Here is a 14,156-nt window from a genome sequence, read left to right as displayed (position 1 = left end):
GAAAACTGAAAAGTAAAAGCCTAAATGTATACCTTATAGTTAGAATTCAGTCATGAGATATCTCACAGTCCTCTTGCCATTTTCCATAGCAGCTGACTAGTTTGAATGCCTGCTGGGCATTGTTCTCCTTTCTGAGTCTCTTCTAGCATGCCATTGATTTCAAGGAGAGCTCTTCACCTTGCTTCACTTACTCTGTGAAACAATAACAAATTGACCCAAACTGTTAACAACCAGTAGAATTTAGACCTTATTGTCCTTTGTTGGATTACAGACTCTCTGCCTTTAGTTGTCATTTAGGGATTGACATTCAGTCCTAGTGAGTTCGTTCTCCATATTCCTCTGAGCACACTACTCTCAACTGCTTCTGGGGAGTAAAAATCATGAAGAGAAGTAAGGAATAAAATACAGCAACATGTAAAGACAAAAGTGGTCCATCATCTCATCACTCACACACACCCTGTTATTATAAGAAACATCAAATCCTGTTAATATAAGTCCACAGTCCCTTAACTGCAAGTCTGAATGCCAAAAAACCCTGAAAACCAATTTGGTGACAAATCTGCCTCAATATAATGCAATGATGAGAGTCATAGTCGTTTAAAAATTCCACTTAGTGTGAATAATCATACACTTCACTGAGGAAATGTTAACATGCTTAAATTGGGTATGTTGCCTTAGACTCCACTGAACATTTTATGTAGTATGTGTAATACAGATATGATATTTTAAGATCAGAAGGGGTGCCTGGGTGGCACAGTTAAGTGTCCGACTCTTGCTCTTGGCTCAGGTCATGATCTCACGTGAGTTCAAGCCCCCCACATGGGGCTCTATGCGAATGGTGTGGAGCCTGCTTAGGATTCTGTCTCTCCTCTCTGCCCCTCCCTGCTTGTGCGTGCTCTCTCTCTCTAATAAGTAAAACTTAAAATTTTTTTTTAAATCAGAAAAACGTAGAATTCCAAACTACATCTGGCCTCAAGGTTCCATAGAAGGGATTATGAACATGTACGTGTACATAGAAGAATCAAACAAGGCATAATATGAAGAGTGAAAGCTTTCCTGCCTACTCATCAGTCCTGCTCCTCCTCCTAAAGGTAACCACTAACATCAGTTCCTTGTAATTTCTTCTAGAATTTACTTTCATGAATATGTTATAAATATTTGGAAATAATGTTTTAAAAGGTACAACATTATAAATACAAGTCTTGGATAATTTTCCATATCAACATGATGTGGTTTTTGAGTGGTGGTTGGGGTCCAGAGCCAATGGACAAGAAAGAATTCTTGAGGCATCTTTGGTGCAAAAAGGTGATTTTACCAAAGCAAGGGGACAAGACCCATGGGCAGAAAGAACTTCACTAGGGTTGTGAGGAGTGACTGATTATACACCTGGGAGTTGGGGGAGGTAAAGGCTAAAGGGAGTTTCCAAAAGGACTTTCATATGCTAAAGAAGACTCACCAGATACTGAAGGCCTAGCTATTGTCAAGCTAAGGTTGTTTTTCCTTCTAGTAAGGCATTAACATTTAGACAATAAGGAGTTCCTGGAGGAAGGTTTTACTCTGCCTATAGCAAGTATTTGTCAATGGGCTGCAGGTTATAAGGAAATTCAATTTTACCTACCATTTCCTTCTTGCCTTTGTTCCCCACATCACTATGGTGGGAAGGGTAATGTTGGGGCTCCAGGAAACTGAGATAAGGCTGTTGATAAGATTGCCTTTTTCTTGTAATTTACTAAGACATTTATAAACTGATGGAGACTCCTGTCCTTCAGGACTGTGATTTCTATCAGTTAACCATTTGTTTTTCCCTTTCCTTTGTTCTTGGGCAGCCAGGAGTGCCTGAGAAATGTCACACATATCCCACCTGAGGGGGGGCGGTGGTTTGAGGGGTGTCAGCCTGCCTTAAGCTCCCTCATCAAACATACATAGGTCTATGTCATTTGTTTTATTATCTGATTAGTAGTTCATTATATATAGATGCACCATAATTTAAGAAGTCCCAAATAAGGCTTACTTTGTTGTTGGTTTTTTTTTTTCTTGAACTCTTGTATGAATATCTCCCTGCAATGAACATCTTTGCATATACATCTTGGCAAAAATTTTTTGCAAATATGTGAATATGTCCTATATTCCTAACAGTGACAGTCGACTCAGGGTTTCTTTTTGGGGTGATAAAAGTGTTTTAAAATTAGACTGTGGTGATGGTTGCACACTCTATGAATATACTATAAACTACTGAATTGTAGGCTTTATTAAATGGGTGAATTTTGGGGCACCTGGGTGGCTCAGTCAGTTAAGTGTCTGACGCTTGATTTCAGCTCAGGTCATCATCCCATGGTTTGTGGGATGGATCCCTGTGTTGGGCTCTGCACTGACAGTGCAGAGCCTGTTTGGGGTTCTCTCTCTCCCTCTCTATCTGCCCCTCCCTGGCCCACACACATGCTCTCCCCCTCTCTCAAAATAAATAAATAAATAAATAAACATTAAAAAAAATAAAAGGGTGAATTTTATGGTATGTGAATTATATCTCAATGAAGCTATTAACTCAGCAGTGAAAGCAATAGGTCCAAGGATACATATAGTAGAATGTTTATAGTTCTTTTTGTAATTAGAATGGTACACATTCAGCCGTATCCTCACCAGAACTACTCTGCTTTTTTGCTTGAGCCTTTAAGTCATGGTAGTCATTGTTTGCCTATAGGAATGCCCTTGAGTATAGGGGCCTGGAAAGGGCTTTCCTGAAAGGTAACCATAAAAGGGACCTCACTTCTGACAGGTAGTATTTTGAATCTGCACTGCTCCCATGAGATCCAGTTTTTCATGGATGGGAGGGTGGCACCCCACCAATGGGACAAAGCTGATGCAGTGTGTGCGTGGGCACACATTTCTTATCCAGGGGAGTTACTGACCTTGGTCATGAGGATATATGGTCCTACCCTTCAGCAGTCAGCTGCTCCAGGACTGAAACAATTCCCTTTGTGTTAATCTCATCAACATGGGTAATATTTACACTTCCTTTCTATTTCCCACACTATCTAACACACTTAGTAATGCTTTCACATGTTTTATCTCATTTAATCCTCCTGACAATCCTGTGAGATTTACTATAGTATTCTCATTTTGCAGATGAGGAAACTGAGATAAGAACTGGAGACCTGTCAGGGTCACACAGCCATTAAACACACAGAACCAGGGCGCAAACTCAGACCTCCCATAGCAAACCCCCTGCTGCAGCCCATTGCCTCCATCACATCATCAGTCTCACTGCAGGTGTCAGGTAAAGGTGTGCAGAGTGGACTGGCTCTAGGTTTCATCTTTTTTGATGGAGAGCAGATAACAAGAGCAGGTAACAGAGGTGACTTGAGAGGGAATGTATTACATGGATTCCAAGGGAGGCAGAGAGGCCTTACCACAGCAGCCCTACCCCCACCCATTACAGTTCCCTTCCAACTACTTTTCCACTCAGTTTGATACTAAGTTTGTTTCAATTTACTTAATCACTGGGTGAGGAAGAATGGTAGGAACTAGTGGATGAGGGATTATTCTCATATAAAGACATTAAGATAACGTATGCCATAACTCCATTTATGTAGATGAATGTTTACTTGTGATTATACAAACACGGAGAGAGAAATGGAAGGATGTATGCCAGACTATTAACACTGGTTACCTGCAGGTGTGTGTGTATGGGGAGAGGCAATATTCCCTTATACTACCAAAACAAAGCAAAACAAAAAAGGACAAAACTTTTTAAAATGTGCCTATGACTACATACAGCATGTGCAAAATGAACTCTAATATGTAAAGTTATACAGACATATACATATATATTAAGAAGTGTAGAAAAGGATATTAATATATCATTGAACATTTTTACAATAACAATAAGCATATTACTTATACAAGAAAAGCAATGAAGCTATTTTCATTCAGAAAAAAACACTGGCCAGGGTTCCTGGGGGGCTCAGTTGGTTGAGCACTGAACTTCTGACTCTTGACTTTGGCTCAGGTCATGATCTCACAGTTTGTGGGATTGAGCCCCACGTCATGCTCTGCGCTGAGAGCACAGAGCCTCTTTAGGATTCTCTGTCTCTCTCTCTTTTTCTCCCTCTGCCCCTCCCCGGCTCACACTTTTTTTTCTCTCTTTCAAAATAAATAAACTTAAAAAAAAAAGAAAAAAACATTGGCCACTAAAATACACATTTTAACAACTTTTCTTTGAAAGAAGGTATCTTTCTTTCTATGTAGTCTATGTGGTCAGTATATATAAAGGATGCTTGGATGCTTGGCATCCCGTTGTCCAAGCATGTGTTAGATGGGGGCTCTGAGTGTTGTCACAGTTTCCTAATCTGGGGAAACATGGAGATTTAGGCACCATTCTAGAAATCTCTCATTAAAATACAGATTTTACCAGATGGGTGCAATTCATTAGTTTATAATTTCAGGTTAGTATCTCTCAAGTGCAGAAGGGAGAATGTCTTGAGCAAGTAGATCCTAGTCAGGTAAATTTTGTGAGGGGCAGATACAAAAGTACTGAGAGACAGGTGTAACTAGAGGGAAGATGACAGGCAACACTGGACATGTAAATAAATATGGGGGAAAAAAACTAAGCTAGCCATGGTCTTTCCTAAACTTAATGGTTACAATCACAATTTTGGGTGTGGTTAATTAAACTTTTCAAAGAAATCTATGTTTACAAAGTATGGATTATGTTTCCAAATCATCTAGTAGTAAATGAAATTGCTGAAGTATACACATGACCCAGTTTAGGGCAATTTAAAATACTGGAGTTGTTTCCTTTCCCAGGGTCATCTGTGGGAAAGTGGTTGCTAGAAGCAAGAGAGGTATCTTGTGGAGTCTCATCTCTTTGGCAAGGAGTCTGTGAATATTCCATGTAGCAGTGTTTATATATTTTCAACTTTCTTCCCCAATAACTAGTGCAATCCCACAAAACTCAGTTAAAAGTTGTTCTAAAATTCCACTCATTAACATTGTCTTTCAGGAATCTGTGTTTGCTTGATTTCTTGACTGATTTCGTATCTATCTATCTATCTATCTATCTATCTATCTATCTATCTATTTATTTTTAGAGATAGAGAATGAGAGAGAGAGAGAATCCCAAGCAAGCTCTTGGGGCTCAAACTCACAAACTGTGAGATGATGACCTGAGGAAATCAAGAGCCAGACACTTAACTTGATTGTGCTTTCCAGGCACCCCTGCTTGATTTCAATGGCACAAATCTCTAGCAGGAATGTTGGTATCTTCTCTGTAATTTTCCAATGATTCCACTATGCCTTTATAGGAAAGACCGTAACATGGATCTTATTTTTCTAGAACTAGTAAAACAATTTCAAAGACATTAGAAAGGAAGACCTAATACCCACAAAAGTTGTTTCACCTTCTCATTTATGTAATAATCTATTCACCCATCCATCATCTATCCATCTGTTCATCCGTCCATCCATCCATCCATCCATCCATCCATCCAGACATTTATGCCTTGTGCTATGCAGAGAGATGAGTTAGCCTATAGCTTGTAATGAGGAGCCCTAAAGGGAAAGCAACAGTTTTACCATTGTGTGACTGCAACCAGGTAAAAACCAAGAGCAGGTGGTGCAAAGCAGGTATTGTAGGTTATATAAGCCTTCCAGAAGTAATACTTAAGGGTTACAAAGAGCCATGACAACAGATATTAAGTGGGACTGTGACTTAAGGTAGTCTTCAAAATTATCTGTACATTAGAATTTTGGTGGTTTTAGTATCAGTTTTCCTTGCAGATCTCTCTTGTTGTTAGTAATTGTTCATTAACCAATAGCACTGTAGCCACTATAGCAAATAGAAACAAATCTGACAAACCAGTACCAAAACCTTGGGAATTGATCAATAGTTTTCTAAAAATTAGTACCAAAAGATCTTTTATTATAAGGCCTTAACAAATTGTTTTCAGACTTAGAAGCATTTCTGAAAATTACCTGATAATAAAATGTCTTTGGATATCTAACTGAGCATTTCATAGGGATAATGGCCATTCCTTTCTTCTTCCAAGAACTCTGCTTGTCAAACTCCTCTGTAGCTTTTTTTCCTGCTGTAGTATGAGTTTTCATACATTTCTATCAGCATCTTATCAGATTCTTAATTTAGGGTTCAAGGAGTCTGGGAGACCCCCAGTATTCACCAATATCCAATTCTGTTCCTTTCTCAGCATGTAGCTAACCACATTTCTTAGCTTCTCCTGCTTCTAAGTGACATTGTGTTACCAAGTTCTGACCAATGGAATGGGGGAAGGATCATATGTATCTTTCATTTGCCCTGACCTCCCCATCTGTGCAGCTGGAAGCTGAAGAAGCCAAGATGGTGGAGTCACATAAAAGGAGGTGGATCCCTGAGTCACACTTGGAGGAGACGTGCCTAGGAGAACATCCACATCAGACTTTGTCCAATCAAGAAATCAACCACGATTGTGCTAATCCGTGAAGATTTGGGGGTTGTTTGTTGTAGCTGGTAGTGCTGCTTATGTCCTATTTCTCTGGGAGAAAGGTCCATACTTCTAAACTCTCAAAGAGATCTGGGATCCCAAAAGAATAATAGGACCAGGTAGAAATGGAGGAGCCCAGAGAGGAATCAAAGAAAGAGCAAAGAGACATAAGGAGATATCGGAGAGATATCCATTTGCAAGGATCAAATGGCCTGCAATGTAGATGGCATTAGTGCAGAAGGTAGAAAGGACAGAAAAGTGTCTCTTTGATTGGAGAACTATTAAGCCACTGGTGGCCTTGGCAGAAGCAGTATGTTGAGGCATAAATGGGAAGCAAGGAAGTAGAAAAGGTAGGCAATTGGTATAAAAGTTTGTCTCAGAAAGGAAGGAGACAGAAGCAATAGCTAAAAGAGGAAGCAGGATCAAGAGAAGGTCACCTGTAAGGATAGGACAGACTTGAGTTTATGGACTGACCAGAACAAGGCAGTAGGGATGCAAGTTAAAGAATATAGAAGCGGTAATTGTGGACAGTGAGTGGAACCAAAGGTGCTGGTGTAAGGGTTGGCCCCCCAAAAGCGGGAGGATCCCTTACTCCCTGAGACTGTGCATGTGGTGGGGGTGAGGAAGGGAAATGGGCCTCGATGATGGTGATGATGGTGATGATGATGGTGATGATGGTGATGATGATGATGGAGATGAAGGAGGCAGCCATCATCTGAGAAGAAGGGGAGGAGTACTGTTCGGGGGACTAGAGGAGACTGGTACAATTTGGGGCTGGGCTTTGCCTCTATCCTGATTTTCAACGTCCATTACGCGTTATCTCTTATACCTGGGTTCTACAGCTATAAATCAAGAAAATGACAACACCGCATTTAGAAATGTATCAACTATGACCCCAAAATCATGACTGGAAAGGAAACCCACCTGTGTAAATGCTGCATCCTGGCATGACACATATAGGTCCATGTTTCAATCCTCTGCCTTTGCCACTTCACTTTCACTTTGAGTTTCCATGTAAAAATGTTCCTGTCCTCCAAAGTGCACTTTCCCTGTTAAACACAGCAAGCAAATGAGGCTCTTGTTTTTAGAGATCCTTAATTTAAATATATTCTAAACAGAATGCTAGCGCATTTTACTAAACATAAATATTCCAGTTCATGGGGATAACATTGGGTTTCCCTTCTTGATTTCAAAGTCTCATTATAATTTGGCAAAGTTTTCGCAGGCAGCTATTATTATACACAAGAACTTGAGGAGTTACGGGTAATTAGAAAGTCTCCCACAGTGAAACTGCCTGGGGGCAGAGATGACATCACACAGCACAATGAGACCTGTATTTCAGCACTGACACCCAGCCAGTTGCACACTGTTCACTTAGTTACTAAAAAGATTAAACCCCCAACCTCAATTCAGCACCCACTGAAAGAGGCATCCCTAAAACCCATAGGGACCTCAGCTATGAAGAATATACGGTTGTATGTGAGGGGAAGTTGGGGGGAAGGGAGAAGGAGTGGAGGATAAAAATTATATAAAAAAAAATAAATTTCACCCAAGTAGGAAGTAAAAACTTCAGAAATATATAATTAATCATAGGTATTAGAAAATAAAGTTTGTGTTCCAGAAGCTGGAGATGGTGCAGAAAAGTATCAGGGCAATTGCAAAGACTTGGTGATGCATTTAGTGATTCGGCTCCCCCACCCCTGCCATCAATATAAAATTTAAATCTACCTGGTATCAAAAAATATATATGGGCAGCTCTTGAATTCACACCCCTGAATGTCCAGGATTGGCATCCTGAAATTACTAGGTTCATAAGTTTTAGTTCTCTAGGTGACAGAAGTTTGGGAATTAATAATAACTCCAACTGAAGGTGCTGCTAAAGATTCTATCTTCAGGCCATCTCTCCTGACTCTTTCTATTCTCCCTCCTGCTTCTGTCATGTGTTTGGTGGCTATAATTTTCATTACTCAATCATAGTACCAATTCCTTTTCTCCCTACTTCCTTTACTTCAGATTTTCATCTTAAAGTACTTGTCTTCTTATTTAAAAGTACTTTAAAACTAGATTTTCAGATAGTATTCTCTTCTTTGGTGACTTAATTCACTACCATGGCTTCTCCCAAACCCACAACTCCAGCTTCAGCATCTCTCAAAGCACGAGAATTCCCTTCTAGCTGCCTGTGGACAATGCCCCTTGAATGCCCTGCCAGCCCTTTGAACTCTCATCTTCCACTTACTTCCAAACAGATCATGATGTCTCCCACACCATTAATGATACCACCTTTGCCCCAGTCAACCAATCTCTGATTTCAAGATTTTCTTTGATCCTCCTTTGTTCTTCGCACCTAATCAGTGGTTTGTCCCTATATTCTTCTCTTCACTCCAGTGCACCAGCCATTATCTCTCACTTGGCATACTATAATGAACTTCAACTTGTTTACCATGGATACTCTCTTCCCTCTTGGCTCCAAATGCATTGTCAGATTCAGGAAAGGGATGTTTTGATCCCATCATCCTCCCATTCAAAATCTCAAATGTGTTCCATAGTCTATGGAACCATTTTTGCCAAGGAATCAAGGTCCTTCATAAAACCTCCCCCTCCTCTCAGAGTCTGAGGTTCTGGATGGTCCATCCCTTTACTAATTTCCACGAGAAGAGTTAAGATGAGTTGAATGCACCCAAGTTCTATAGAATCAGCATTATTGATTAAAATTATATCAGTATATTAAAAACTCTCATGATGAAAAAGTACTTAATTCACCTTCAATGATTTGATCAGTGGATTGGAATGCATTCTCAATGTTTCTTTCTTCTCAGTTTTTTTTTTTTTCTTTTTTTGTAGGCCCAATGAGTTATTTGTGTTGTACTGCATCTTGGGAGATAAATAAAAGGCATTACCAATGTAGTGTAATTCAAGATTTCTGACTTTGGTCACCTTCACATCCCTCACTCTGAAAACCATACATGATGTTAACCATCACTCCTAGAATTCCCTAGGACAGAACAGATGTTAGATAGGACCTCCTAGTGTCTCAATGGGTACGGCTACACTTTTCAGATCATGTACCCTGGCCTGGCACAGTTTAGAAAATATCACCACCATATCATGGAGTCCCATCATCTGCATATTTAACTTACCCATAAACTTCAACCTGCATTGAAATGGGAACTCCTTCATTTCCTTTAATTCTCACAACAAACAGGTTTGTTCTGGAGGCTTAGTATTAGATTAGTCTAATCCCTCCAGGCAAGCAGGTGCTTTTTAGAATTCTCACCCACTCCCAGCCAGGAGTTTGGCAGGCATGTTAAAGGAGAATTATTTCAATACTTAACACCTCCATAGCAACTTAAACTTTGTTCCTTATTTTAGTCAAGTTGTTCTCAAACCTTAGTCTGCATAAACATTATGGAATAGGATCATATGTATGAAACTTTGTGTTCTGTACTTTATGGACAATTTAAGGTATTTTTCAATGTTTTCAAAAATTTTTATTTTTAAAAAGTAGAAAACACATTCAAATGATTTAAAAAGGAAACAAAAAAATGTATTTGATAAAGAATCTTGCTTCTATCTCTGTCCCTCCATCTAGTTTCTACCTACCACTATCAAAGGTGACTGCCATTGTTAGGTTGTGTGTTCTTCCAGAGTTTTTATATGCAAATATAATCAAATATGAATATTTCTGTGACCCTCCTTTGTACAAACATTTTTCTGCATTTTCCTTTCACTTACCAGTACAAGTTGGAGATCTTTCTATATCTACATATAGAGAATGTCTTCATTCCTTTTTTTTAAATATATACAACTACACAAAATTTCACTCTATAGATGGATGGACATGAATTATTTCTAATATTATATGCTATTACAAACAATGCTGCAATTAACAGCCTTGAAAGTATATTATTTTGAATGTGTTCAAGCTATGCTGCAGGATAAATTCCCACAATGGGGCTGCTGGGTCAAGGGGCATAAGCATTTGGAATTTTAATAAATATTGCTAAATTTCCTTCCTTAGATTGTTCCAGTCTACATTTCCATCAGCAAAGTAAGAGACTACCTGTTTTTTTCCCGTAGCTTGCAACTGGATATGTTATCAAACTATTTTTGCCAATCTGATAGGTTAAAATGGTATTCATTTCATTGTAGCTTTTAATTTGAATTTCTTCTGTTTGTAGTAAAACCTAGCATCTCTTCATATATAAAAGGGCCATTTATATTTTCTTCCTGTGATCTGTCTGCTTGCATCCTTTGTCCACTTTTGTATTGGCTCTTTTTCTTTTTAAAATTTTTTTAATGTTTATTTATTTTTGAAAGAGAGAGAGAGAGATGGAGCATGAGCAGGGGAGGGACAGAGAGAGAGGGAGACACAGAATCTGAAGCAGGCTCCAGGCTCTAAGCTGTCAGCACAGAGGCCAACTCAGGGCTTGGACTCTTGATCTCAAACTTGTGAGATCATGACCTGAGCCAAAATTTGACGCTTAACTGACTGAGCCACACAGGCAGCCCTGTATTGGCTTTTTCTTCATGATTTCTGGGAAAACATTAATATCTAGGAAATTATCTTGTCTGTGTTGTGGTTTGAAAATATTTTTCCAATTGGTGCTTGTCTTTGAACTTTGTTTATATTTTTCTTTATGCAGAAGTGTGTTATTGTATGCAATTGAATTTATTAATCTTTTCTTTTATGGAATTTAGAGTATGCATCATAGTTAGAAATACTGTCAAGGAATTCTCCCATGATTTCCTCTTTTACTCTTTGGATTTTGTCTCTGATATTTAAAATTTAATCCTTTTTATCTTGGTTTATCTTGGCGTAGTGGTGCAGTATGTTACGATGTTATGGTTAATTTTGATCATTTTTGATTTTCACTTGAAAGCTGACACCAAGTGAGATGTGATTCTGTGGTATTCATTTGTAAACAAATCTTCAGTTTCTGTTCTTAGGTAAAGGGGCCAAGGATGTCTAGCAGGGTTCCTACCCTGGCCAATGTAATACAAACATTGGCCTATGACTATTTCCCTCTTTAGAGGCTCTATCAGGAATGCACAAAAGGAATGATTGCAGCTTCACCTTGGAACCTGGCGAAAAGTACAGAAGAGCCCAGAAAAAAAGGGGACAGTTCTCACATTCAGTGGTGAGTAAGCTGGTTCTCTATATGGAGTGAGAGAAAACTTAACAGAGGCAGAGACTAGGGTAGGTGGAATATGGGACAGGAGCTGAGAGAAATAAAGTTCAAATTTAAAAATGTTAAAGGACAAGGATTTGAACTTTCCAAGGTTTGAATGTCAAATTTGGATTCTGGGGCATTCCTTAGTGGTTTCCCTTTAGGAAAATCAGAAACATTCCAGGAATACTTACGGGCAGCAGGCACAGTTATGGATCTGTTGTGGGCTGAGAGGACACATTTCCAGGTAGCAGTAAGAGAAAGAAAGGCAGAATGAAATTTTTAGGAGAAAATATGCTTTCTGGTCTGTGTTATATCTCTGCAGCAGCTGGGAAATGCCACACAAGATAAAGAGGTTTCACAAGTGCTGCGGTAACAATATGCTTTGGAACTTTCTGGAAAGAATCACAGTTAAATGACCAAAGACTGATTGAATTCTGGCTGAATGCCCATAATCACAGGGTCCACATCTTGGTACACAATCTTCCCTTTGTTTGTGACCTGTCTGGCATAAGCATATGAATCAGCAGCCACAATACAGACATTCTGACTCCGCACAAATCACCTGCAGAAAAAAAATAGGCCAAGTAACATGCCAGAAAGTAACAAAAATGTACACCAGCAAGGTCTCCTGGGCCAGGGACAACATGCCCCCGGATGATGTGTGTGGGGTTACTTGTGGGAGAGACCCTGGGGCTGGGTTTGAATATTGGCTCTGTCACAACTAACTATATGGCCTCTGGCAATTTACTAGAACTCTCTAAGTCTCAGTGTCTTCATCTTAAAATGGAGACATCTGTATCAACTTAAGAGGGTTCTTAGCTGCCTTAAATTTTTTCTGAAATTAGCTGCTTAGTACAAATAAATAATCTAAGGTTGTTAGGAGGACTACATGTGGTCATGTGTATAAAGGCCCCTGGAAAATAGTACTAGGGAACAGCAGCTGCCAGTATTATTACAATGCTGTGAGAATCTCAGACACTATCATCATCCTACCTCGTCCTGTGCCGAAGGACTGTATAGTCTTTCTTCTTTGCCGCCACTGTCACGGGGAACATCCTGAGCAGTTTTCACATGGACCAGGCAATGCCAGGGCCTCAGGGGCATCAATGGGACTGAGAAGGAAAAAAATTCTAAAGGTGCCAAGTGTTACACGGCATGATGTGGCCCCCTTCTATGTGGAATCCCAAGAACCGACCCTAACTCACAGAAGCACCACCAGGCAAGTCCATAAAGGGAAGTGGAAACCATTGGCTTTGATGGATACAAGGGATGACAAGAAAAAGCATCGTCAGGACAGCATTTGTTATTCTCACCCTCTACTGGAGGCGTATCCCTGAGGTTTCCTAAACCGATACTCAATCAGTGGCACTTTTAGGAACTCAGGCTCTTTGGAAGCTGGACATTCAGAAAAACAGGAGAGAGAATTATAGCTCTTTGGGATCTCATGAGCTGAGGAAGTTGTTTTCACCCTTTATGTTCTGAGATAAAAACAGCTGGTGCTTCAGATATCAGCTTTCTATCCTGGAAGGGGATTGCATTTTTATCCATTCCCAAACCCAGTTTTATTTCTTCTTTTTAAATTTTCTTTTACTGGGGCACCTGGGTGGCTCAGTCGGTTAAGTGTCCAACTTCGGCTCAGGTCATGATCTCGCAGTTTGTGGATTTGAGCCCCGAGTCAGGTTCTGTGCTGACAGCTCGGAGCCTGGAGCCTGCTTTGGATTCTGTGTCTCCCTCACTCTCTGCCCCTCCCCCACTTGTGCTCTGTCTCTGTCTCTCAAAAATGAATAAATGTAAAAAATTTTTTTTTTAATTTTCTTTTACTAAGCTAAATGTTGGGGTTGCTTTTTTTGTGAAATACTTCAGTGTATTAAGTTGAGAAGATTGTTAATAGATAACTAGGCCTTTAAGTGCCTGCTAGGTATTAATGGCTTTCCAACACTGCCCTTAATTTATTAACATGATTTCAGCATGTGGTCTGGTGCTGGTTACCACGGCCAGGAAAAGTTCTCTCGTCAAGGCAGGCATGTCATTACAAAATACAGCCTTTCCCATGCCATGTTTAACACATGACTGATGCATCATGAAATGTCCAACTGGGTCTTGGGGATGTCACTGGGCATCTACACACTATGTTTAAAAAATAAAGCAACTTGACCCCAACTGGTTTATGAGATAGAAACATCTGGTAAGAAAAGTGTAGATCTTTCCCTATGTGATGCAGGACTTTCCAAGTGAGTCTATTTAGCTTGAACTGGATTTTTCTTCTTCCTCATTGTCAATATATGTAAAGCTAAGGAGGGTAGGTGTAAAGAAGAGGAGGCAGGAAAGGGGCTGGACCATGAATGAAGACTGATTCTGTGATAGCTAGCATACAGGAAACTGTTTTCTGAGAAAACATGTATGTTTTATAAAACCAATGTTAGTGAGAGACCACTTTTAAAATTTTCCAAGATTGGCTGGTTGGAGTCCATGTGCTCTGGTTACTATTATCTTAAAACTTTGGGAAATGTGT

At 39.7% G+C, this 14,156-nt stretch overlaps 1 long non-coding RNA gene across 2 annotated transcripts; it reads right to left on the bottom strand.

Annotated features, from left to right (window-relative positions):
* Positions 1-36: 36 nt before the first annotated feature.
* On the bottom strand, positions 37-12,752 carry LOC122226469. 2 transcript variants are annotated; one of them, XR_006205643.1, is made up of 5 exons: positions 12,638-12,752; positions 11,836-12,206; positions 9,234-9,344; positions 7,398-7,522; positions 37-192 (listed from the first exon to the last, which is right to left on the bottom strand). It is a non-coding gene; the product is annotated as an uncharacterized LOC122226469 (long non-coding RNA). The 2 variants fall into 2 exon arrangements; XR_006205642.1 differs by having other exon boundaries at positions 11,836-11,868.
* Positions 12,753-14,156: the final 1,404 nt, after the last annotated feature.

Source organism: Panthera leo, chromosome C1, assembly GCF_018350215.1.
Source record: "Panthera leo isolate Ple1 chromosome C1, P.leo_Ple1_pat1.1, whole genome shotgun sequence".
Lineage (NCBI taxonomy): Eukaryota > Metazoa > Chordata > Mammalia > Carnivora > Felidae > Panthera > Panthera leo.
The sequence above is the reverse complement of the archived record's forward strand: the minus strand, read 5'-3'. Positions and strand labels throughout refer to the sequence as shown.